The 27,294-nt window shown below is 36.0% G+C and overlaps 1 long non-coding RNA gene across 4 annotated transcripts in view; it reads right to left on the bottom strand.

Moving 5' to 3' along the window:
• Positions 1 to 27,294, bottom strand: part of LOC147364790 (uncharacterized) — a 438,829-nt gene that overhangs the window by 27,880 nt on the left and 383,655 nt on the right. The gene's annotated exons all lie outside the window — the stretch shown is intronic.

Genomic DNA, 27,294 nt, shown 5'->3' with positions numbered 1-27,294 from the left:
CCCAGGAATTCTACAATCCTTTGTCAAAATTCTGTTGAGGCTTAGAATTTGATGAGATTAATCTAGCATTTCCCATGAATATGCAACTCCTTCTATGGGTATTTTGTGGACCACTAAGTTCTACGTATTTTATTGTTTGACACACACTTGGCAAATTATTCCTCATTGTGTTGCTGGGCAGCTTGTTTTCTTCTCAAGTACTCTATTTCTGATGTTAATGCTATAATCTAGTACTTGTTCAAAAATTACTCTAATATACATTCAAAATCATATTTTGAATTATAGTCACTTTATTATTATTTCACTGTTTTTCTTCACTGTAAAATGCTAGAAATTGGTTAGCACAGATACATAATCAGAACATTAGAAAAACTGTATATATGAATAAAAGAGTTATTTCCACCTCCTCTCTGAACTCTGTTACATAAAAATAGGTATTCAGTAATTTAGTGATTTTCAGTTCTATTTCCTTGCCTTTCTTCCATTCTTTGATTACATTACTTGAAACTAATCTTTCCCCTTCATTTAAATATTTAAAATTGAATAATTTCAAAGGCTCTTCCATGTTTAAATAATTTTTATCCTAACATAAATCTGTAAAACAACTACCTGAAAGTTTAGGTTCTACTTATTATTTTGACTACATACAAATCAATGAGTCACATTTACAAATTTTGGTGGTGGTTTATTTGTTGAGTCATGCCCAACTCTTTCTGACCCTACGGACTATAGCCCACTAGGCTCCTCTGTCTGTGGAATTCTCCAGGCAAAAATACTGGAGAGGGTTGCCATTTCCTTCTCCAAGGGATCTTGCCAACCCAGGAATCAAACCCAGGTCTCCTGCATTGCAGGCAGATTCTTTACCAACAGCTACAAGGGAAGCCTTTACAAATTTTAACGGAGTGGATTAATCTATTCAGAGACCGCTGAATCTTAGGTTAGGTTTTGCATAATCTAAACGTATTTTTTAATATCATTCTAATCTTTTATTTTCACTATTCACTTGGATATAGAGTAAATAGTTCTTATATTAAGCATGCGATTGAGCATATCATTTTCACAATTTTGAAGCAACATAGTATGCAATAAAAGCAGTCCTATTGTAATATTTTCTGTAAATATTTGCACTAGAAAACAATGTTTCTTCCAAGAAAGGAAAAAAAATAGCTTTTATTCAACACTCTATTACTTTTACACCAAGATTATAAAGAAGATTCACTTCTCAATATTCACTCAAAGAAAGAGGGCTGTAGAATAATGTTTCACACATTTTACTTCAACTCTCTACACTCCATGAATATCATATCTACAAATCACCAGCTCCATAGAACCTATTCAATAGAGAGGATATCCCAGGGCAATAGAAACAGAGCTTTGAGTCAGTGTAAAAATGTCATAAACTCTAGGTCCTTTTAGTTTATCCATCTCTGTCTCCTTGAAAATGTAATTAATTTACTCAACAAATTTTATTGAATGACAATATACCGACTCTGGTATATTTCTTTCCTAGTGGTTCTACTCAATATGTTCCCGAAAATATAAATAAAGTTTTTCCTTTATATTTATTTGGTTATTTGTAAAATACACATGACACAAAATTTACCATCTTAACCAATTTTAACTGTGCAGTTTGTTATATTAAATATAGTCATATTGTTATGCAACCATCATCACCATCCATCTCCAGAACTCTTTTCATCTTGAAAAGATGAAACTTTATACTTGGTAAAAGATAACTACCCATTCTCCTCTCCTCTCAGCCCCTAGCAACCACCATTCTACTTTTTGTCTCTGATTTTTGACTATTCCAGATCCCTCAAAAAAGGAATCATGTAGTATTTATCTTTTTGTGACTGGTTTATTTCACTTAGCATAATGTCCTTGAGGCTCATCCATGTAGTAACATATGTCAGAATTTCTTCCTTTGAAAGCTGAATAAATTCCATTGTATGCATCTACCACATTTTGCTTATCCATTTGTCTGTTGATGGACTTGGGTTGCTTCCCTGTTTGCATTATTGTGAATAATGCTGCTATGAACATAGGTGTAAAAATATCTCTTCAAAACCCTGCTTTCAATTCTTTTGGGTACATGCCCAGAAGTGAAATTGCTGGATGATATGGTAAAACTATTTTTAATTTTTTGAATAACTAGCATACTGTTTTCAGACTTGCTATGCTATTTTATATTCCCACTGTAAGAGTGAAAAAGGGTGCTAAGGTCCTCGCCAACACTTGTTATTTTCTTTTATCTTTTTTTATAGTAGCTATCACAATGGGTTTGAGGTGAAATTTCACTGTGGCTTTGATTTGCATTTTATTCATGATTAGTGAAGTTGAGCATCTTTATATGCACTTATTGGACATTTGTATATCTTTCTCGGAGAAATGTCAATTCAACTCCATTTCAATCAGTTGTTCATTTTTTATTGTTTTTACCAATAGTCTTTTAAAATTAAACCATCCTTGTGTATGGTCCTTTTTGTATAGTGTTGGACTCTGCTAATATGTGGTTGAGGATTTTCACATCTATATTCATCAAAGATATTAGTCTCTACTATTTTTTGTTAAGTGTCTTGGTCTATTATTGGCTTCAGGATAATGGCAGCCTTGTAGAATGAATTTGAGAGTGTTGCAACCTTCTTTGGGGCTTCCCCAGTGGCTCATTGGTAGATTCTGCCTGCAAAGCAGGAGACTTAGGAGATATGGGTTCAATCCCTGGGTGAGGAAGATCCCCTGGAGGGTTTCATGGCAACCCACACCAGTATTCTTGCCTGGAGAATCCCATGAAGAGAGGAGCCCAGTGGGTCACAGTCCATAGCGCTGCAAAGAGTTGGACACAGCAGAAGCAACTGAGCATACACACATGCATGTATATGTCTCAATTTTTTTGAAATTATTTGAGAAGGATAGATATTAGTTCTTTTTATGTTTGGTATAAATCTCCTATGAAGCTATTGGTTCTGAACTTTAATTTTCTGGGAGTTTTTCTTAAATTACAAATTCAATTTTATTACTAGTGATTAGGCTGTTCAGATGGCCTGCTTCTTTCTGATTCAGTCTTGGCATATTGTTTGTTTCTACAAATATGTCCATTTCTTATAGATTGTCCAATTTTCTGACATATAATTCTTCATAGTATTATCATGGTTATTTTATATCTCTGTGGTATTGGTTGATATTTCTCCTCTTTTATTTCTTATTTTGATTATTTTGACTCTTTCTTTTTTTTTGATTAGTCTGGGTAAAGATTTATCAGTTATTTCCTCTCTGATCTTTATTATTTTCTTCTTTCTTATGGATTTGAACTTTATTTGTTCTCCTTCCAAGAATGCTAGGATGGTTCAATATTTGCAAATCAATCAACGTGACATACCACATTAACAAAAGGAAGGATAAAATTTACAAGATCATCTCAATGGATACAATAAAAGCATTTTAAAAAGTTCACATCCATTTGTGACTCAAAATTCTCATCAAAGTTTGTATAGAAGGAATATAGCTCAACAAAATAAAGGCCATTATGATAACCCCACAGCTAACATCATACTCATTGATGGAAAACTAAAAGCCTTTCCTCTAAAATCAGGAGTAAGAAAAGGAGGTCCAGTCTTGCAATTGCTATTAAACACAGCATTAGAAGACCTAGCCACAGCAATCAGATAAGAAAATAAAACAAAAGATATCCAAATTGGAAAGGAAGAACTAAATCTGTTACTAGTTGCTGATGACATGAGGTAGATAGATAAATACACACATTCACACACACATGAAGCAATAGTTAGAACTGGACATGGAACAACAGACTGGTTCCAAATTGGGAAAGAAGTATGTCAAGGCTATATATTGTCACCCTGCTTATTTAACTTATATGCAGAGTACATCAGGCAAAATGCCAGGCTGGATGAAGCACAAACTGGAACGAAGATTGCCAGGAGAAATATCCATAACCTCAGATACACATATGACACCACCCTTATGGCAGAAAGTGAAGAAGAACTGAAGAGCCTCTTGATGAAAGTGGAAGAAAAGAGTGAAAAATTTGGCTTAAAATTCAACATTCAGAAGACTAGGGTCATGGCATCTGGTGCCATCACTTCATGGAAAATAGGTGGCGAAACAATGGAAACAATGACAGACTTTATTTTCTTGGGCTCCAAAATCACTGCAGATGGTGACTGCAGCCATGAAATTAAAAGACAGTTGCTCCTTGGAAGAAAAGCTATTACCAACCTAGACAGCATATTAAAAAGCAGAGACATTACTTTGCTGACAAAGGTCCATCTAGTCAGAGCTTTGGTCTTTCCAGTAGTCATGTATGGATGTGAGGGTTGGACTGAAAGCTGAGCACTGAAGAATTGATGCTTTTGAACTGTGGTATTGGAGAAGACTCTTGAGAGTCCCTTGGACTGCAAGGAGATCAAACCAGTCTATCCTAAAGGAAATCAATCCTAAATATTCATTGGAAGGACTGGTGCTGAAGCTGAAACTCCAGTACTCTGGCCATCTGATGGAAAGAACTGACTCATTGGAAAAGACTCTGATGCTGGGAAAGATGGAAGGCAGGAGAGAAGGGGAATCAGAGGATGAAACGGTTGGATTGCATCACCAACTCGATGGATATGAGTTTCAGCAAGTGTCAGGAGTTGGTGATGAATAGGGAAGCCTGATGTGCTGCAGTCCATGGGGTCGCAAAGAGTCGGGATGTGATTGAGCGACTGAACTGAACTGAATATATACATGCACATGTATATGTGTGAGTGTGTATATATGTATATATACATATATATGAGCAATATATGCATCTCATACATATATATATATATATATATATATATATTGCTTATATATATAAAACCCAAAGGTCTTCACCATTGCTGGATACAAGATCAACATATAGAAATCTGTTGCTTTTGCAACACTAATAATGAACTATGAGAAAACAACAAAAAAACCCAAAACTCCTGTCTAAAATCACATCAAAAAATACATAGGATAAACTTAACTAGGAGATGAAATATCTATACTCTGAAAAGTATAAAACGTTGATGAAGGAAATTGAAGATAATACGAAAAATGCAAAGATATCCTGTGTTCATGGACTGGAAAAAATAACATTGTTAAAATGCTCATATGATGCAGAGAGGTCTATTTATTTAATGCAATCTCAATCAGAAAATACAAAAAAATATTTTTAAAGGAACTAGAACAAATAATCCTAAAATTTATATAAAATCACAAAAGATCTGAGGTAGCCAATGCAATCTTGAAGAAAAGAACAAATTGGTAAATTGGAGGTATCATGCTCCCTGACTTCAGACTACACTATAAAGCTACATTAACAAAACAGCATGGTACTGGCACCAGAAAAAAGACATATAAATCAATGGATCAGAATATAGAGTCCAGAAAAAAAAAACAAACATATTTTTATGGTTAATTAATCTACATCAAAGGGGACAAGAATATACAATGGGGAAAAGATAGTCTCTTCAATAAGTAATACTGGGAAACTTAGTATTTATGCCCCTAGTATTTATGATATGAGGCAAGATTAAAACATTGCCTCATATCATATACAAAATAAACTCAAAATGGATCAAAGACCTAAATCTAAGACCTGAAACCATGAAATCTCTAGAAGAGAACATAGGCAGAGCGTTCTTTGACATAAATTTTGGCCATATTTTTTTGGATCTGTCTTCTAAGGTAAAGTAGATAAAAGTAAAATAAACAAACAGGACCCAATTAAACTTAGAGCTTTTCCTAAGTAACACAAACCATCTACGAAACAAAAAGACAACACACTGAATGGGAGAAACTATTTGTAAATGATGTGGCTGACAAGGGGTTAATATACAAATATATATAAGCAGCTCATACAACTCAATATCAAAACAAAAAAACTTGATTAAAAAATGGGCATAAGATCTGAATAGACATCATTCCAAGGAACACATACAGATGGCTAGTGAAGTGAAAGTGTTAGTCGCTCAGTTGTGTCTAACTCTTTGCGATCCATGGACTGTAGCCCACCAGGCTCCTCTGTTCATGGTGTTCTCCAACAAGAACACTGAAGTGAGTAGCCTTTCCCTTCTCCAGGAGATCTTCCTGACCCAGGGGTTGAACTTGGGTCTCTTGCATTGCAGGCAGATTCTTTACCATCTGAGCCACCAACGAAGCCCCACAGATGGATAACAGGCACATAAAAAGATACTCACCATTGCTAATTATTAGAGAAATGCAAATCATAATGACTCAATTGCTTTAAAGCAACAATTTGGGATGTTACCTTTAGTTCCCCTTTAAAGTACCAGAGTCTCTGAGAACATCTCATATCCATCAACAAGTATATTTTAATCTATTCTCTGTGTCTGTATTGCCTCCACCATGGTGTCTCACCTAGACTATTTCTATCATCTTCTAACTGGTCTCATTCCTTCTCTGGTTGACTCCTACAATCCACTTCCCAGATCAGATCAGATCAGATCAGGTCAGTCGCTCAGTCTTGTCCGACTCTTTGCGACCCCATGAATCGCAGCACGCCAGGCCTCCCTGTCCATCACCAACTCCCGGAGTTCACTGAGACTCACGTCCATCGAGTCAGTGATACCATCCAGCCATCTCATCCTCAAACAGCAGATATTTATCACTTTAGAACTTAGATCATGTTACTCTCAGTTTACAAGCTGCCAGGGACTTCCCACTGCACTTAAAATCCATTTTCATACACTAGATTGAAAAGCCCTATATGTTGAGTCCTTGTTTACTTCTTTCTTCACTTTATGTCTTATTCCAATCTCTTTTTGTTTTGTTCTTTAGTCATCAGTTGTGTCCAACTCTTTTGTGACCCCTATGGACTATAGCCTGCCAGGTTCCTCTGTCCGTGGGATTCTCCCAGGCAAGAATACTGGAGTGGGTTGTCATTTCCTTCTCCAGGGGATCTTCCCAACTCAGGGATTAAACCCATGTCTCCTGCATTGGCAGGCAGACTCTTTACCATTGAACCACCTGGGAAGCTCCTTCTAGGCTTCTAATTTCTTGGACACATTGAGCTATTTCCTATCTCGGGACCCTTCCGTAAGTTGATTCTTCGACCTAAATTGCTCTTCACCATGATCTTTCACATCTGGCTCTTTCTTGTCATTCAGATCTTGCCTTAAACATCATCTCAGCTGAGATCTCCTCTTACTGACCACCCAGTCTAAAATAGAGAACTAGCTACTATAATATCATTAGCTATCTAAAGAGAATTTGTCACTAGCTATTTTTCTTGTTTATTTTATCTCTAACCTTAAGGAGAATATAAGCCCCATCACAACATTATCAACTGTGTTCACAATTGTACAATTAGCACATGGCACGTAAGAAGTATTCAACAAATAGTAGAAAAGGCAAAAAAAGCAAAGTGAATTTCTCAAAAAAATCCTCTAGAATCCTAGTATCTGGTTTCTCCACTAGCCTCTTTCGTGACCTTCCTTGAAAATGAATGCAAACTGTTTAGAAGATTGAATTATATAAGATTATATTGCTGCTGTTTAGTCACTAAGTCCTGTCCGACTCTTTTGCTTCCCCGTGAACTGTAGCCTGCTAGGCTCCTCTGTCCATAGGATTTCCTAAGCAAGAATACTGGAGTGGGAGATCTATCCAAACCCAAGTCTCCTGCTTGGTGGCCAGGTTCCTCTGTTCATGGAATTCTCCTGGCAAAAATACGGGAATGGGTAGCCATTCCTTTTTCCAGGGTATCTTCCTGACCCAGGGATCCAACCCAGTTTTCCTGCATTGCAGGCAGAATTTTTACCATTTGAACCACCAGGGAAGCCCATGGGAAGATTATATTATCAACGTCAAATACTTGTAAGAAAGAAAAATAACAATAACAAATAAATAACAAGAATCCAAATATCCAAATAGTACAATTTGGCCAGAAAGAGCTGAATTGAGTAATCTCAAAGTCAGAAATCTCATCTACTCTGCTACTAAAGAGGAGTCAATTCTTTTAAAAATATAAATTTTAGTTTCTCAGTAAACAGACTGCTAGCACCAAGAGGAGCCAGCTTAGGAAAATAGAGAACTATTTAGGCCCAATGTCATATTTGTTGTATAAACTTGATTTTGGTTTTTATCTTATCTAGCTTCTAAATCATTGAAATGTGACAAGATAGTTCAAGAAAGATGACCACACTTAAATACATAAAATAAAACTATTAACACATTAGATATAATGAGATTATTTTTGTAAGCTCAATTAAATTTCTTAGAAGAAGGCTTAAACATTACTGCTTAATTTTAATTGTGAGAAATTTACAACAAAGGATGTTAAATGAGATTCTTTATCTTATGTCAGTTTCAGAAGACACCCAGAGTCAAAAGCAGTCAGAGTTAAATATCTACAGCATGTAAGGAGGTGTGACCATCATTGCAAAAGTTGTAAAGATGTGGTCCAAATGATTCTCCAAGCATCAGTTCAACAATAACCTCTAATCTTTAAGAAGAATTCATCAAACTATAAAACTGGAGGACAAGGTAATCAGTATAACCTTTCCTATTATGACAACTCAAAAACCAAGACAAGGTATGAGGAAATAAAATCTGCTTCAAGTCTCAAAGAATAACAAAATGGTGAAGAATTACCAGGATAGCTTCTAGGGAACACAGAAGTTCAGAAAAGTGACATTTTCAAGAAAATATTATAAATTTGGGATTACTTTCCACATTGTCACTAATGACAATGAGTGTTCCTAAGAGTGTTCCTAAGTGGCTGAGAAGCTAAACCCTACTTTTGATGATTTCCATGGCGGCAACCCACTCCAGTACTCTTGCCTGGAAAATCCCATGGACGGAGGGACCTGGTAGGCTGGAGTCCATGGGGTCGCAAAGAGTCGGACACGACTGAGTGACTTCACTTTCACTTTTCACTTTCATGCATTGGAAAAGGAAATGGCAACCCACTCCAGTGTTCTTGCCTGGAAAATCCCAGGGATGGCAGAGCCTGGTGGGCTGCCGTCTATGGGGTCCCACAGAGTTGGACACGAGTGAAGCGACTTAGCAGCAGCATGGACTAGAAAGAAAAAGATCAAATTCTTTCACTATATTGTGCATTTGTCTATTCCATCTTGTACTTCTGTTGATCTTTTTTGCTTTATATATTTTGATAATAAATTATTAGAGGCATACAGATCTCTGTGGCACAGTACTCATCTCTAACTTTAGTAATGCTTTTGCCTTAAAATCAACTTTGACTTTAACAATACAGATAAATCCTTTTAGAAATGCTTAATTATAAAAGAAAATACATAGTGATTACTAAAAATTCAAATAATAACTATTTACATTATAATTCAGTTTTCAAGGCCTTTGCTGTTCTTCTTTAGTTATGTTCCACAGATGTACGGCTTACCAATGACCTCAGTATTTGTGTGAGTTCAGTAGAAAATGAGGGATGTCCTTCTCAACCTCTCTCATGCCCGAGTTTACTATCACACACTCTGGTTCTTAGGAGGTCCTTTTCCCGTTACTCTGGCTAGAAAGACTGGTTTCTTTCAATATTTAGCCTCCTGACCTTTTGTACAGTTTTAAGCAAATGGAGTAAGTGGCAAGGGAAAAAAGAGAGACAATGCTGGGGATTCCCCTACATTCTTCTATGACAGGAGCCCCTTTTCCCAGATTAACCAAGATCTCTGAGTCTTAGATGTCTATGTCACTGTGCATTTGGAACTGGTGTGTGGGCAACAGAAGGAGAATAAAAGGAAAAAAAAAAAAGGGAATTATGTAGCAGAATGTTTCATACAGGAAGGTATCTAAAGTCATCAAGGTGTTAGTGAATTTCACATTGTGTACCCAGTGCTGACCAATTTGTGTTCAGGAGAAAATGCAATCTCTTCAAGTTTCTGGTGTCTCTCACTAGTGTCACAGAAGTCCATTTTGTCTCCACAAATATTTACCCTCTACTGTACTCCTGGGGAGCCTCAGTCAACGATAATGAATGAGTGATAATAAAAAGGAGAAAATTTTTAAAATGAGATCTTCAACAAGAACAAAGTATCAACATTCCTTCTATCTGGATATTCTAGGTGGATATATGGAAATTACCTGACATTATCATGCTCAAAAAGGCCTGTAGAGACCTCCTATTTATCTCTGACATTCTCAGCAATTTAAAGAGAGAAAATAGCAACATTTCTGAGAAGACATTTCTGAGCAATAATAAAAGCCCACTAGAAATTAGGTAACTTTTTGCTGTTTCCCAAGAAGATATCATCTTTACCTAAGAATCAAAGGATCTTTCATTCAAATTCATCCAAGATATACCCATCACCTCCAATAGATTGGAAATTTGTCTATAACGAATGCAGGTTTATGAGAGTAATAGAGTTACGTTTTCATTTTATAGCTCTATCATTGCGGGGTGAGTTTTCTTTTAAAGAGGATTTTATTATTTCTATCACCTCCCTAATTGAAACCAAAGTATCATAAGTTTTCAAACCTTGCTGGTCCTTTAAACATTTGAGAGCTGAACATACTGATTTCTTTTGATTATCAGAAAGTTCATCTGGGAGCCCTGGATTCAATTTCTCTGTTACTAGTGGTAAGATAATGTGATAGTGAACTACTGCACCCTGAAGGAGAAAATAATAAAATATCTCTAATATTTTCAGTTGCACATCCCTGTCAATGTATTTTGGAATTGCATTGGAAAATGTGAAAGTTCTGATAAGCAAAAGCTTTTCTTGACAAATTTATAATTACAATAAAACGATAATGTTGAAATTTGATAGCAGGATACAGTTCTTTAAGCCAAGTCAATAGATTGCAAATATAAACTGATTATATTATGATAGCTGAATCTATCACAGCCTTGCTAAGCTGTTATCAGGAAGGTTAATATTAAAAAAATATTAAAAAAAGAAATTTAACTGTACTCCATGGTATATTGAAAAGTAAGAGAATATTTATCGTCATTATTGACTTAGCATATCTTGGGTGGGTAAAAGTTCCTATTAGAATTAGAAAGCCATGACTAAATTTCCTAAAGTCGGAAATATTTCAGAGTCTAAAGCTGTGCTATCTTACTACCTGAGAACTGCTGGAAGGATAAAACACACACCAGATTCTCAAAGACTTAGTTTCAGATAAAGAATGTAAAACATCTCATTAACAATTTTAAAATTGATTACATGTTAAATAATTATACTTTACATATATGTAGGGTTAAATATATTATTAAAATGCATTCCCTTTCTTTTTACTTTTTAAAGTGTGACTACTAGAAAATTTTAAAATACTTATATGGCTTCCATCAGTGGGTCACATTATACTTTATTTGGACAGTGCTGTTCTAAACCATAGATCATAATAATATTAAGATTGTGGGGTAGAATATCCTATTTATCACACTTAAAACACATCTCTCCACAGAATTTTATGGCATAGTGTTTCCGGTAACCTTATAGCAATTGTGCATGGTCCTCTTAGTTTAGGTGGGCTTCCCTAGTGGCTCAGATGGTAAAGAATACACCTGCAATGCAGAGACCTAAGTTGGATCCCTGGGTTGGGAAGATTTCCTGGAGAAAGGAACAGCTACCCACTCTAGTATTCTGGCCTGGAGAATCCTATGGACAGAGGAGCCTGGCAGGCTACAGTCCACAGGGTTGCAAAGAGTTGGGCACGACTGAGAAACTTTCACTTGGTTTAAGAATAAATTTTTATTCCTGTTTACTTGAGGTGTTGGCCTTGTTACATCTGGTATACATGTGTGGGTGTTGCAACCACTAATCTGCATGCCTGTTTTTCTTTTTATTGGACTGTGAGCTCCTTTAAAAAGAAAAGACTTAACAGCACACGTTTTTTAGTTCCTAAATCATGTCTGACTCTTTTGTAACCTCGTGAACTATAGTTTGCCAGGCTCCTCTGTCCATGGGATTCTCCAGGCAAGAATACTGGAGTGGGTTGCCATTTCCTTCTCCAGGGTATCTTCTCAACCTAGGAACTGAACTCCTGTCTCCTGCATTGGCAGGCAGATTTTTTACCACTGAGCCACCAGGGAAGCATCAGCACATAGTATACTATCAATAAAATTCATAGGATACATTTTTAACAATGAAGAAATTAATAATTCCCTTTATTCATATCATTTCTAGGGAGACTCTATCTTAATAGACAATAAATAAATGATGTTGCCTGGCTTATTTGACTAATCGGATTAGTTATAACACGGTAGAACTAATTGGCAAATTCTTATACACTATCTCCTTTAAACCAACCAGAGGGAAGATATAGATGGTATCATTTTAATTAGAACCACCAAAATACATTATTTTAGGATTTTTATTATTTTATTAAATATATAATCACTTCTTCCTGTTTTGTGTCTGACATGAGAATACAAAGATTAACGAAATTTTATTGCCTTCTGGCTCAGCTGGTAAAGAATCTGCCTGCAATGTGGGAGACCCGGGTTTGATTCCTGGGTTGGGAAGATTCCCTGGAGAAGGGAAAGGCTACCCACTCCAGTATTCTGGCCTGGAGTGGGGTCGCAAAGAGTCAGACATGACTGAGCAACTTTCACTTTCACTTTTCATTCCTATATTTAGGTAACTCACAGCCTAGATGAAGAGACAGATAAATATACAAAGTATTCTGTACTACAACTGAAGAAGGTGCAGTCTACCGCAATGGAGAAAGTCATCAGTTCTACCTGGCTTCATAAAGGAATTTAAGATTTAGCTGAGGCTATGAAATGTAAGTAGATGTTTATATGCTCAGTCATAGTGATTGGGGGAGAGTTCTAGAACAGTCCACAAAAAGAACAAAATAGAAATCTCAGCACTGAGGCATAAAAGAGCAAGCCATTCCATATAGAGTTAGGGAGTGGTGATGTGAAAAGTGGCAACAGGATCAGATAGTTTATTAATTTAATCTATTCAAGTAATATTTATTGAGGAAGCTGAGTGTACATTTTAGGAGACCTAACTGGAGATTTCAATTGCCTGAGATCAAGTTCTCTACCACTGCCTAATCATGTGATCTTGGGTAAAAAATTTTTTAACATATTTAAGTCCTGTTTTGCTTACATGCACACAGGGAAAGATAATAATAGCAACTACAATTTATAGAGTTGTTACTAGGATTGAATAAAATAATCCACTTAAGAGGCTGAGCATTGTAAGTGCTCTCCAGTCAAAGACAATCAGCAAATTACTTACAGTTGAACATGCAGGTGTTATTACTCATTACAGAAAAAATAGAACAAAAACACAGGGAGCTGTGTGTGTCTCAGGAAGAGATGTTCCTGAGAACACCTCTTCAATTCATTCAGTTCAGTTCAGTTCAGTTCAGTCGCTCAATCGTGTCCGACTCTTTGCAACCCTATGAATCGCAGCACACCAGGCCTCCCTGTCCATCACCATCTCCCGGAGTTCACTCAAACTCACGTCCATCAAGTCGGTGATGCCATCCAGCCATCTCATCCTCTGTCATCCCCTTCTCCTCTTGCCCCCAATCCTTCCCAGCATCAGAGTCTTTTCCAATGAGTCAACTCTTCCCATGAGGTGGCCAAAGTACTGGAGTTTCAGCTTTAGCATCATTCCTTCCAAAGAAATCCCAGGGCTGATCTCCTTCAGAATGGACTGGTTGGATCTCCTTGCAGTCCAAGGGACTCTCAAGAGTCTTCTCCAACACCACAGTTTAAAAGCATCAATTCTTTACATTTCAATAAATTGTAACCATAGAGAAGGCAGACTAGAGCAAGGCTTAAGGCTATAATTGTTAAAGAAGTAGCAGCCACTTACATTACCAGGAGAGAGAAGTGTTAGCTATTTTGCACAAATGTCTTGCTTTTGTAGGGCTTAAAGTTACAAATTGGCCTTGTTTTGTCTCATAGTTTCAGAGTGACCTTGCCTCATGTTAGTGAGATTATGTCCCACCAGAAGAATTACATGGTCCCGCCGTAAGTGTGAGACCAGTCTCTAGATGTCAGGACCTGCTTTAAAATTTCCCAGGACTGTGTCTAATGTACAATAAGCATCCAATAAGTATTTGAAGTTGCTTTTAGATGTCAAGTGCAGATGTCAAGCAAAAAGAGAGTTTAGGACTGGGCTCTGAGGAACCCCATCATTTAATGGTCAGGTAAAGGAGAAAGAGCGGCAAAGGAAAATAAATAATAATAATAATCAGAGAAATGGGAGGAAAACAAGGGGAATGTGATGTCACAGAGAGGAAGGGAATCTTTCAAGAAAGAAAACAAGGGGGTACAGTTGTCAGATATTGCTAAGAAGTCATGGAAGATGAATTCTGAACACTGGAATTAGAACAAGGATGTCACTGGCATCCTTGGTAAGAGGAGCTTCAGTGGAGTGATGGCAGGGAGAGTCAGGCTAGGCTGGGATGAGACCCGAGCAGGAGGCAAGGCTATTGAGTACAAAGAGGGTAGTACAATTAAATTTGTTGAAAGGCTACGAAAGGTCAAGGAGAATTTAAATTGTTTTAACATAGAAGTAATTTTCATATTTAAATTTTGATGGTATGATTCTAGTCAAGTGGAGGAGATTAAAGATACAGGAAAGAGAAAAACTGATAATGGGAGATTTTAGCAGAAGCTGACAGGAAGAGAATCCAAAAGAAATATGAATAGTCCTGGGATCCATTGAGGGGCATTTGGTTGTTCCTTGCTTTTTGCTTTATTCAAGGTATTAGCTATAACTGTCAGGAATTAAATCTAAACTGATAAATAGCATAATTAGATTTGTATTTGAGAAAGATAACAGCACGAAATGGAAGATGGGTTAGAGGATTTCAAAACTGGAGACATGACAACATTTTGGAGGTTAATCCAATAGTCCTAAAAAGGAAAGTTGATATTTGAAAAACAGCAATTACAGTTGGGATAGAAAAGAAGAAAGGACCATGAGAGGGCTCAGGAGAGGGTTGTGGTGCCAAGTGGTTATCAATGGCAATCTGAGGTCATAAGGTACATAAACAGAATGTAGAGGATATCTCCTAGACTTTAGACTCAAGTTACCAGGAAGAAGGTGATGCCATTCACTTTGTAAGAAAATAGAAGAGGAAAGCAGATTTGGGAGGACCATTGGGGAATGGGGAAGATAATGATTTTAACTCTTTTATTCATTCAACAAATTTCTTAAAAATATACTTTACGTCAGGAACCAAACCAAACTCTGAATAAACAGTCATGAACAAAAGAGCTGTGTTTCCTGCCCTACTGGAGCTTACATTAGGGCGATTTTTGAGTTTGAGAAACTATCAATATTTCTATATATTTAATAGATATATTAAATAAAGCAGTTGGATAAACTAATGTAAGGTTCAGAAGAAACGTCTAGGGTGAAAATAGAGAGGCAGAAAGAGAGCAACAGAAACACAATATTAACACTGATAATAGTTCTCTTAAAATAAGTATCCTGACTCCCAGACAGCCTGAACAAAGTAGAGGATAATTAAGGAAAGCCTAACCAGGTGGCCCAGTGGAAATAATTAACCTGCCAATGCAGGAGATGCAAGAGACATGGGTTCAATCTCTGGGTCAGGAAGACCCTACCTGCAATACTGTGTGGACTGTACTCCATAGTTCTTAACTTGGAGCATGTTAAAATCTTCCAGGAGGACCAATCTCTACACACACGCCTACAGCATTTTTTGATTTTTGTTTTTGTTTTGTTTTTTTTGTTTGTTTGTTTTTTGCTTAAATTGCACAAAGTCTTAGAAATCTAACTATATATCTTATAAGATAAAATACAAAGAAAATGAGAGATGGGTGGGGTCGATGCTATAATACACATATCTTAGTAAACTTAGCTTTCTTTAGAAAGAATGGATTCTCAAACTTCACTGTGCATTAACAAAGTGATTGACTCTAGGGAATATTCTAGAAGTATTTAGAGGGTTTTTTGTTGTTGTTGTTGTTCACGTGGAGAAATGGAGAAAATCACATTAAACTGCAATAAAGCATACAGGTATTTTAACCCTTTTTCCATCTGTCTTCTACCACATCTCTGGAAGCAGTGTAATCTCTTACCATTTCAATGCTTAATATCAATGGTGCAAAGAAATACATACATCTATTCAGCACTAGGTTTCTTTCTGGTCATAGATTTAAATCCTTTTAATACACAATCCCAAGGCTTTAGGAGAATTTGTAATAGTGGGATTTGACTACACATTGGTCTTTGGAGCTCAGTGGACTTTTCAGATGGGCTACATCAACTTTACCTAGAATTTAAGTGGTTTTACAATGTAGTAAATAAAAGGAAAAAAACCCATAGACTTTAGAATTAGACCTAATGCAAATAAACCCTCTGTATTAAGGCTCTCCATACATATAGAAATTGACTCACATCGTTATGGAGGCTGAGAAGTCCCATAGCCTGCTGTCTGCAAGCTGGAGAATCAGGAAATTAATTCAGTCTGAGTCCAAAGGCCTGTGAACTAAGGGGTGCCAAGAGTGAGAGAATAAGTCCCAGAATCTGAAGGCCTGAAAACCAGAAGCAGCAGTGTCAGGACAGCCAGTGTCCAGGCTCACGAAGAGAGAAAGCCTGCCCTTCCTTTTCCATTTGTTCTATTTGGGCCCTCAACAGATTAAACGATGCTTTTGAACTGTGATGTTGGAGAAGACTCTTGAGAGTCCCTTGGACTGCAAGGAGATCAAACCAATCCATCCTAAAGTAGATCAGTCCTGAATATTCATTGGAAGGACTGATGCTGAAGCTGAAACTCCAACACTTTGGCCACCTGACGGGAAGAACTGACACATTTGAAAAGACTCTGATGCTGGAAAATATTAAAGGAGGGAGGAGAAGGGGACAACAGAGGATGAGATGGTCAGATGGCATAACCGACTCAATGAACATGAGTTTGAGTAAGCTCCAGGAGTTGGTGATGGACAGGGAAGCCTGGCGTGCTGCAGTCCATGGGGTCGCAGAGTTGGATGCAACTGAGCAACTGAGCTGAACTATCTATATCAATGAAGGCAAATATTCTTTACTCAGTCTACTGAATCAAATACTAATCTTTTTCTAGAAACATCCTCACAGACACACTCAGAAATAATGTTTTATCCGGGCAGCTCTTGTCCCAGTCAAGCTGTCACATAAAGTTAATCATCATATCCTCTATCCCTAAACTTGTAATGATCAGTAAAAAATGTAATTTTTTTAATCTCTGGTTTCTTCATCTATAAAATGGTAAGAATAATATATTTGTAGAGTATTTAAGGATTTAAGTATTAAAAAATGTTTATATGCCTAATCATAGTAGATGTTCAGTATGTTAAAACCATTATATTTAATTACAGATATTATAGATTTCCAACAAAGGTAACCTCTGAGATGTAATGGTTGTGGGAAACAGCAATATTTCAAGTGTACTTCAATTTCAAATGGAGACTTGAGATTACCCTTTCAGTGCGTCATGAACAAAAAACAAAAGCAGTTTGGACAGCAGGAAAAATAATGTATACCAGTTTATAGGTTTTTATCTTTCTCCCTCAATCTGTAGTTTCCTAAACTACCTAAAATACAAATTTGTAACAGGTAGAATTTGGAGAATTTGGAGTTTCCACCTTTGTGCCATTCCCATGATTCACTTTTCTTCCATGGCAAGGGTAAAGGAAGCGTACAATGATGATGGAAGTCCCAGATCAGTTGACTTTAACTTAGTCTAAAGGGAGATTATCCTGGGTGAGTTTGACTCAGTCAAGTGAAGCCTTGCAAAACTGGGCTTAGGCCATCTATGATGTTTGATTCTCCTGCTGGTCTCAAAAAGCAGCTTCCTTATTGTGAGAGGTGTGTGAGAGGGTCAAAGGGCAAGAAACAGTGACCTCAAGGAACTGAGAGTGGCTCTTGGCTGGTAAAGAATCTGCCTGCAATGCAGGAGACCTGAGTTCGATCCTTAGGTTGGGAAGATCCCCTGGAGAAGGAACAACTACACACTCTAGTATTCTGGCCTGGAGAATTCCACAGACTGTAGAGTCCACGGGTGGCAAAGAGTAGGACAGCGCTGAGCAACTTTCACTTCACTTGGCTGCCTCCAGCACGAAGAAGATCTTAGTCCTACAACTAAAAAGAACAAAATTCTGCCCCAAATCATGGGAACCTGAAAGAGAAGTCAGAGCTTTAGAAAGGAACACAATCCAGCTAACCCCTTGATTGCAATCTGTGAATATTATGACTCACAGAAACTGAGATAGCATGTGTACTAAGTTTGTGGTAATTTGCTAAACAACAGTAGGAAACTAATACAACAGACATCTTTTCCTAGTCTTCCAACAGGCTATTCACATGGTGATTCAGGAGAAGATTCTGTCCAATGTCTTGAAAATCAGAGAAGAATGGGACTGGGATAAAATGGTCAGCATGCAGGTCATGTGAACCTGCTCAAAATTTTCAGATATTTAAGTAGAGTTAGTCAGAATGCATTATTGGGTCCAGGAAATATTTATTTTTAAAGGGGGAGAAGAAACTTCACTACCAATTCCATTAACAACTACTCACCTCTATCAATAACTAAGCCACCCAAATTACATTGGTTCTTAATTAAAGACACAGTAATTTGACAGCTACACTAGTAACTCAGTGGAAATGTTAGGAAACAATTTAATTAGAAGAAATGACTCTGTTTACCAGAAAAATTAATGAAAACAATCTCATAGTACTAATTATAAGTGATTGGAAGCACTTTAGAAGGTTAATAATGGATTAAATGGGAATTCTTGAGTTTGCCCAACTGTTTTAACATTAGAAGGTTTATTCTAGACTCAGTCCCACACATTTATGGGTTCCTAACATGACGTAAAAACTAAACAAAGAAATCACAATCTTTGGAAGAAAGGAAAATGAGCTCAAGGATTGCCGTAATGGCCTATTTGAAATCTGTATATCTTAAAATGAATTAAGTGAAATAGACCTATAATCACACATCTATTTTAAGTATAGGCCAATGATAAAAATGGGGCTCAGTATCTCAAAATCATCAAACAACAAAGCAAGTCATAGTCCAATGAATTTTTTTTATCACCCTTAAAGAAATATACTGGAAGCTCACAACTATGAATAAAAGTAGGTTAAAAACCCAGAAGCAAAAACGACTTCTAGAAAAGTGGCAGGAAATGAAAAACTACCAATGAGACACACACACTTTATTTCTTATGAGCCAAGAACATATTAGTCACTTCATAGCATTTATTTAAGAATATTTTATTCTTGAGGACTAGCAAATTCAAATCTGAATGTCTTTGAGTATGAATGTATGAATGAGAGTCTAGGTGTATATATGTGTGTGACTTTACAAATATGAATGGAAAGATAGAAAGGATATATAAAGAAAATCATCCAAGATTCTTTGCTCCTTACCTAAATAGAATTAAAAACTATGTCAAACCACATTTTTAAAAGCACAAATAAAAATTGATTTGTGGTTTTATGGAAGTAGGTAATTTAGTGTGAAGGTTATATTTCAAAGTCTCTTCACTCAGCTTGGTTCAGTCACTCAGTTGTGTCCAACTCTTTGTGACCCCATCGACTGCAGCATACCAGGCTTCCCTGTCCTTCACCATCCCCCGAAGCTTGCTCAAACTCATGTCCATCGAGTCGGTGATGCCATCCAACCATCTCATCCTCTGCCATCCCCTTCTCCTCCTGTCTTCAATCTTTCCCAGGATGAGGGTCTTTTCCAAAGTGTCATTTCTTTGCATCAGGTGGCCAAAGTATCGGAATTTCTGCTTCAGCATCAGTCCTTCCAATGAATATTCAGGACTGATTTCCTTTAGGATTGACTAGTTTGATCTCTTTGCAGTCCAAGGGACTCTCAAGAGTCTTCTCCAACACCACAGCTCAAAAGCATCAATTCTTCAGCACTCAGCTTTATTTATAATCCAACTCTCACATCCATACATGACTACTGGAAAAACCATAGCTCTGAATAGAAGGAACTTTGTTGGCAAAGTAATATCTCTGCTTTTTAATATGCTGTCTAGGTTGGTCATAACTTTTCTTCCAAGGAGCAAACATCTTTTAATTTCATGGCTGCAGTCACCATCTGCAGTGATTTTGGAGCCCAAAAAGATAGTCTCTCACTGTTCCCATTGTTTCCCCATCAATTTGCCATGAAGTGATGGGACTGGATGCCATGTTCTTAGTTTTCTGAGTGTTGAGTTTTAAGCCAGCTGTTTCACTCTCCTCTTTCACTTTCACTGCTGCTGCTAAGTTGCTTCAGTCGTGTCCGACTCTGTGTGACCCCAGAGACGGCAGCCCACCAGGCTCCCCCATCCCTGGGATTCTCCAGGCAAGAACACTGAAGTGGGTTGCCATTTCCTTCTCCAATGCATGAAAGTAAGAAGTGAAAGTGAAGTCGCTCAGTCGTGTCCGACTCTTAGCAACCCCATGGACTGCAGCCTACCATGCTCCTCTGTCCATGGGATTTTCCAGGCAAGAGTACTGGAGTGGGGTGCCATTGCCTTCTTCTTCTTCTTCACTTTCATTTTGCTTATCTGAGGTTATTGATATTTCTCCTGACAATCTTGATTCCAGCTTGTGCTTCATCCAGCCCAATGTTCTGCATGATGTACTCTGCATAGAAGTTAAATAAGCAGGTGACAATACACAGCCTTGACGTACTCTTTTCCCAATTTGGAACCAGTCTGTTGTTCCAGGTCCAGTTCTAACTGTTGCTTCTTGACCTTCATGCAGATTTTTTCAGGAGGCAGGTAAGGTGGTCTGATATTCCCATCTCTTTAAGAATTTTCCACAGTTTGTTGTGATCCACACAGTCAAAGGCTTTGGCATAGTCAATAAAGCAGAAGTAGATGTTTTCCTGGAACTCCCTTGCTTTTTTGATGATCCAGTGGATGTTGGCAATTTGATCTTTGGTTTCTCTGGAAGTTCGAGGTTCATGTACTGTTGAAGCCTGGCTTGGGGAATTTTGAGCATGACTTTAATAGTCTCTTCACTATTCTACCTTGTTCTCAATTCAGGTCTTTAAAATAACCAAAGGCTTATTGCTTATCAATACTTAGCTAGGGATTATAAGAGTCTAACAGATAATAAGTGAACTACATTTTCTGACTCTATCAAAAATTTGAAAACTGGTCCAGTCTACCCATGGTGTTGAGGGGGGCAAGGTGAGTATATTGATAGCTATTACTACTACTAACTCTGTCATCATTCTGAAATTTTGTATTTGGAGTCCATGAAAAAAAAATTTCCATCAGTGTTGAGCAAATAATATATATGGCTTCTCTGGATGATCAAGATAAAAGCTCATCTCCTAATATAGTATCTATTTTTCCTATTGCAAGGAAATAGCACAGGGATTAGCAGTACTTTCACCATCATTTTTTTCTATTGATCAATTAAAAAACTTAATTTATGTTTTTACTACATAAGAATACACGCTTATTGTAGAAAAATTAGAAGATACGGGTACATGATAAGAACAAAATTAAAAACATCCATAACTTTGTACCTCTTTTAGTAGGATATTCTCTCCTTTTGTCTAAGAAAAATATGGATCTATATGTATAAACATAGCCTTTAAAAATACAATAGTTAACATAAAAATTAAATGAAAAATCCTCTGGGTAACTAAACTACTCTGGGTTTTATGGCAAAATAAGTTGGAGGGTGCAGCCAAGAGCCCCCATGGGTCCTCTGAACTGCAAGGGCATGCTCATGATAGAGAGTAGATACAGGGACATTTATCAATAACAGTGTCAATGCTTTCGTAGACTTTAACAGTACACAATACATAATACTTGTCACATATTTAATAGGTTAAGTTTGTATCATAATCTACTGATACCACACTTGAATATAAGACTTGCTTCAGGGTGTAACTGCATTCAGCACTGGATAGCATGCTAATAAAAACTGTAGCAAAAACAGTTTTATGATCCTCCATTGACTAGTGTTTTACATTATATTATCTTACTGCAGACATTTGAATTAAAGGTTAACAAACTCTGGTTAATGGGTTGTCTGAATGAATGTACAGTGCATGAATACAAGCTTCTTGCATTTTTTAATCAGTTTTGATACTACACATGCTTTGTGATTTGGGTTAAGACAGGACTGTAAGTGGGTGGTGGCTCTTGACTGACTCTTAAATAATATGAAATAGCACATTTTGTTAGACTTCCTCCAATTAAGTGCATATCCCCCATTAAAGCAATCTGTCATCATTTTAACAATGTCATTAACATCTACAATATAACTCACAGGGGCTTTGTACTTCTTTCAAAATCAGTAGCACATACATTTATATAGAAAGCTTAAAGTTCAAAAACAGATTTAAGACGCCTTCAACTCTAAGCTATGCAAGTATTTTTAATGGGTTGTATAGAAGATATGACTTTACTAAGAAAGAAAAGCCCACAGAAATTATATATCCATTAAGCTAGACTAATGATATGAAATACAAATTTTTTCTTCTAACGTAGGTATCAAGAAACATGGTTTACTGTACTATGAAATGTATTTTTGGCTAGTGAAAATAATTTAAACTACTAGGTTATTGAAAGCAAAAATTATTATGTAAAATGTATGACTTTTATATAAATGATTATTTTCAGTCTAGAAATATTTTGGAAATTTTTAACAGATAAAAGTAACACATTAAATGCCTAATAAAAAGATAAAAATTTATTAGGATATTTAGATGGTAATATCCAACTTTAAATTGCTAAAATACATCTTATTTACTACTGTGGCTTCAATAAAAAGACTAAGATTCAATAAATAATAAATACAGGGAGAAAGCTTAAGTTTATAAAATAGAGTAAATGTTTGGCTCCAGGAAGAACATCTCTTTCCCTCAAAATACCTTTATCACAGGAAAGTATGTACTATTGTATAAATATAAGTTAGAACAGGAAATGTGTTTTTTTTAACCAAGTTTTCAATATGTATAAAAGTTCTCTTAGTTTAATTTGCATTACTCAGAATAATCTACTAAACTTTGCAATTAGTTGGAGTCATGTCTTTCATCCTTATTAGAATATAAATTCCTTAAAGTAAGAATTAATATTCTGTGTCCCTTCAAAACATTTACAGAGCTTAGCACAGCACTTTGCACATTACAAATACTAAATAAATAAATGCTCTGCAATTATCTTAAATATAACATGTCCAAAATTAATTAATTATCTCTACCTTAATAGCTCTTCCTTTTTTTAAGATTCCTTATTTCAATAAATTTGCTAACCATTGAGCCTCCCAAACAAAAACCTGGGAATCATCCTTGCCTGCTTTCTGATACATGCTCTGGGGTCTCAAGGTTTGTCAAAATTCTGTCTCTGCATTAAAATCCTAACATTTCTCATCTCTGGCTTCTCTTTTCTGTCCCCACATACACCATCTTTTGCTAGGTCCTCCTTTTCCTGGCATCTATTCCAACAGTTCAGTTGCTCAATATCCTTTTTGCTTTAATGTTTGGAATATATTTGAGTTCTGTTTCCTAGGTCCCAAAACACAATCCTCTATGGGTAACTTTTGTTCAGTCCATTCAGCACTTGGTATAAGTAGTTCCCAAATTTGTTTCACAGCAACTACTCTGCAATCTCCTTTATTTCTCATTTCTTATCATTTTTTCCCCTAATTATCTCATTCATGAGTGATTCACCAGTCATTTGTGATAGAACCAAAGTCCTTAATGTTGCTTAAAAGATAAATCTACGTCATTAAGATACATTAGATTAGACAAGGGCCAAAAAGATGCTAAATTTGGGAATAAAATGCTACGGACATAGAGGGGATAATCCTTTTTTGGATTTAAAATAATATCAATAAAGATCAAATGTCTGCTTCTTCAGTGGGAGTTTTAAGACACGGTTGATGCTATTCTGGAAAGCTTTTCTCTAAAAAGTGAGTGGTCCTCAACTCAAGTGAAGTCAATTATTTTACTTCATTTTCTGTACAAAATCCTTTTCCCTTAAAATAACCATCTTAGCAAAGCAAATACTGTCACAGTGGTGAATTATTATAGTGACCAAGCTGAGTAAACTGTTTCTGAGGCTCTTTCATCTTACATCTAGACAATCAAAATCATATAAGAGAACTACATAATGAATTGCCTCTTCTTTTGGAGAAAGACATAGTACATGCCACCAGAAATATTCCCCTAAAAGTCTAATGATAAATTCCCAATTTATTCCTTCCTTCAACCTACATTTTCTAACCTCACTGGGTGCACGCCAATGGACCAGACCTGGCCCACTTGCTTGCTCCTATACCTCATCAGTAGACAGAATCAGATTCTCAAACAAGAACAAAGGCAACCAGCATATTGGGTTTAGTGATCATGTGTTCATTTATGTGATCACATTGGATTCAAGTGAAGATTATTCATTAATCTCCATAGCAAGATAGCAGAAATGAAATATCACACAGCCTGAAATTAAAAGACAAGTCAATTTCATGTATTAGACTCACACTATTTGAATCTTTTAAAGTCACTCAACTCTCTGGCTTTAAGTTTTCTCATTGAGTAAGCACTAAGCATTTCTTTGAGTAAGCATTAAGTAAGATACTAATATCTAACACTTAATAAGTATTTCATACCTGCATGATACTCTGCACAATTGTTGCATCAATTCTCACAACAATCGTAAAAGACAATACTCCCAAGACTCAGGTATTATTACACCATTACATAGAAAAGATATCTGAGGTTCAGAGAAATAAAGACATTTGCTAAATTTCCAGTATACAGTAGGGTGGAGTTTAAACCTGCTACATCTGATTCAAGGGCCAGGTCCTTTCTACTACATTACTCACTTATGACATAGCAGAGGAGGAATCCCTACTACATTCAAGGTAAAAACCCAGCTCTGTAAGCCTGCCACTACTATAAATAAATGGTGCAAGAAAATGTACACTTGCTTAACAAAGAAAATGTCCTTATCCAGAACTAAATTATGGAGCTTCACTTAATTTATAACATTTGGGAAACAATAAAATCTTGATCTTCCTTACAATTGAAAACATTTTCAAATGACTACAGGAAAAATTACAAGAACCGGAATCCATTTATTTGAATTTTGAAAGCAAGGAGTAGACTATTTGAAGGAAAGGTGTAGACTCCATAATTGCATGAAATACTTTGCTAACTTAACATCATTAACTTTCTTATCTTCATATTAAAACTTATATCTAGAAAACAGCTCAATTCACAATTTTTTGTGTCAGTGGGTTGAGAGAATTAAAAATCTAAGTATACACATTTTTTTCATTATTTATGAAACAACCAACATAGTTCATTAGGTTGATTTTGTTAATTCACTGACTTTGAACTCAAAGCTATGGGTTTTAAAATTTAAATTATAAGTTTAGACAGCTTGTACCTGCCAATGTGCACAGTCATTTATGCATTCATTTACTTTTCTATTCCACAATAGCCTTTGAACATCTGCTATGGGCTGACCTCCCTGAGAAAGGTATAACAGATGTAGAAGAATGTATAAGGCCTGACCCTATACCATTCAGGGTATGGGAAAATGACATGGAGTGGGTGGTACTTCAGAAAGAATAAGCAAATTGTAAATGCTCTGATTTCCCATAGAGGTTTTGATGGATACAACTCATTAGACCCTCTCTAGAAGAATATAATCTTTAACTGCAGAAAAATATTTTGTGGATTTCAGTAGAATTGCCATTGTGTATACCGAAGCTATGCCTGAACAGCATTCTGAATTTTGAGTCTATAATAAACACATGGTCTTCAAACTGGGATTGAGCATAACTGTCAATATTAAGTGATTTATGATCACCTTTAGATAATCAGCAATCATGTTCTATTGATTGACATGCCAAGTCCTTGATAGCACCAGGTATTATGGCTAATGCAAATAATTATTTTTCCTGTGAGTTTAATTAAGGGTCTTCAGACCGATGTAATTAAAGCTGCAGTGGCATTTGAAATGCATCACCTAAATAAAGCACTCTAAGGTTTACCCTAGCAAGATTTGTAAGACATCTAAGTAATTGCAATTTGTGTTATTTTATTTATTTTATTCCACATGTTACTTCCCTGAAGGAATCAATGTCTCTGCATATGTAAATATATATATATATATATATATATATACACATATATATATATATACACACATATAGCCATATTATCAGCAAGTATTTCATTATTTTTATGAACAAAACTATTAACTAATTGTACATCAACATCAGATATAGGAGCAAATGCTTATTCATTATTTAAATTTAGGAATTCTCATGCCCATTATCTATCTATTAAGAGTTACAAGTTCCAAATTGAGAATTCCACGTTAATCGCATGCCTTATAATGAGATTATTTGTTATCCCTAGCCTTCTTCAACAGCACTGATTAAACCTCTCAGTATACTTGCTAAGTTGATATTTTTTACCTATTGTCTTCATACCTAGTTCAGTGTGGTATTAAACAGCAAACTAAAGAGTATAATTTATTGTTAATTTTGTCCTATAGATTTCCTTGGTGCTTAAAATTCTCTGACATGCAGAGGTATTCCACAGATGATAAAGAGAAAACATTAATGCCACAACATAGGAACCATTTAGCTCTCTGCAATCAAAATCAGATTATGCCTCCACACCAATCCTAGAACACATAAATGACTGTTAGGTATGCTATTGCTATACTTTATTATATTATTGAACTCATTTCAAACTTATCAATTTTTCATGTCATATATATATGTAAATTATATATATATATATAAAATTACCAATTCAGGTAATGTAGGTAACCTCCATTCTATTTAGGAAACCAAGGTTTAAATGGCTATATAATGATGATGTAGGACTCAAACCCAAACAAATGATCCAAACCCTGCAAAAATAATCTATATAACACAATCTCTCTGTTTAAGAGTTTGAGTTGAAAGTTTAAAAGTTTAAGAGTTGAATAGGAGTTACTTTAATGAAAGGTTAATTTTTCTAAATGAGTGCCAGAAGCAAAATTAAAATTAATAAGCCACCAAAATATTGTCTTGAGTTTCCCTAGGTTCTGATTAATTCCATTTATATTTCAAGAGATTTAAAGACAATAAAAACCAAATAGTGACTCTGAAACACTGTTTTATACCTGTGCTTACTAAAACTCTAGCAGTAAAGAAATATTTGTATCATAACATCATAGAAATATAGTAAACTCATCATAAGGTTGTTTTATTGAAGAAGCCATTTTTTCAAATTAAATAGATATGAAGGAACAGATGTACAATAAAAGGAAACCACACACTTTATTTGTTCCTATTCTGATTTCCCACATGATCTGCTACAAAAATACATAAC

Source organism: Bos grunniens, chromosome 10 (assembly GCF_055505025.1).
Source record: "Bos grunniens cultivar Pamir isolate PY7600 chromosome 10, Bosgru_T2T1.0, whole genome shotgun sequence".
Classification (NCBI taxonomy): domain Eukaryota; kingdom Metazoa; phylum Chordata; class Mammalia; order Artiodactyla; family Bovidae; genus Bos; species Bos grunniens.
This window is presented reverse-complemented; position numbering and strand designations above follow the sequence as displayed.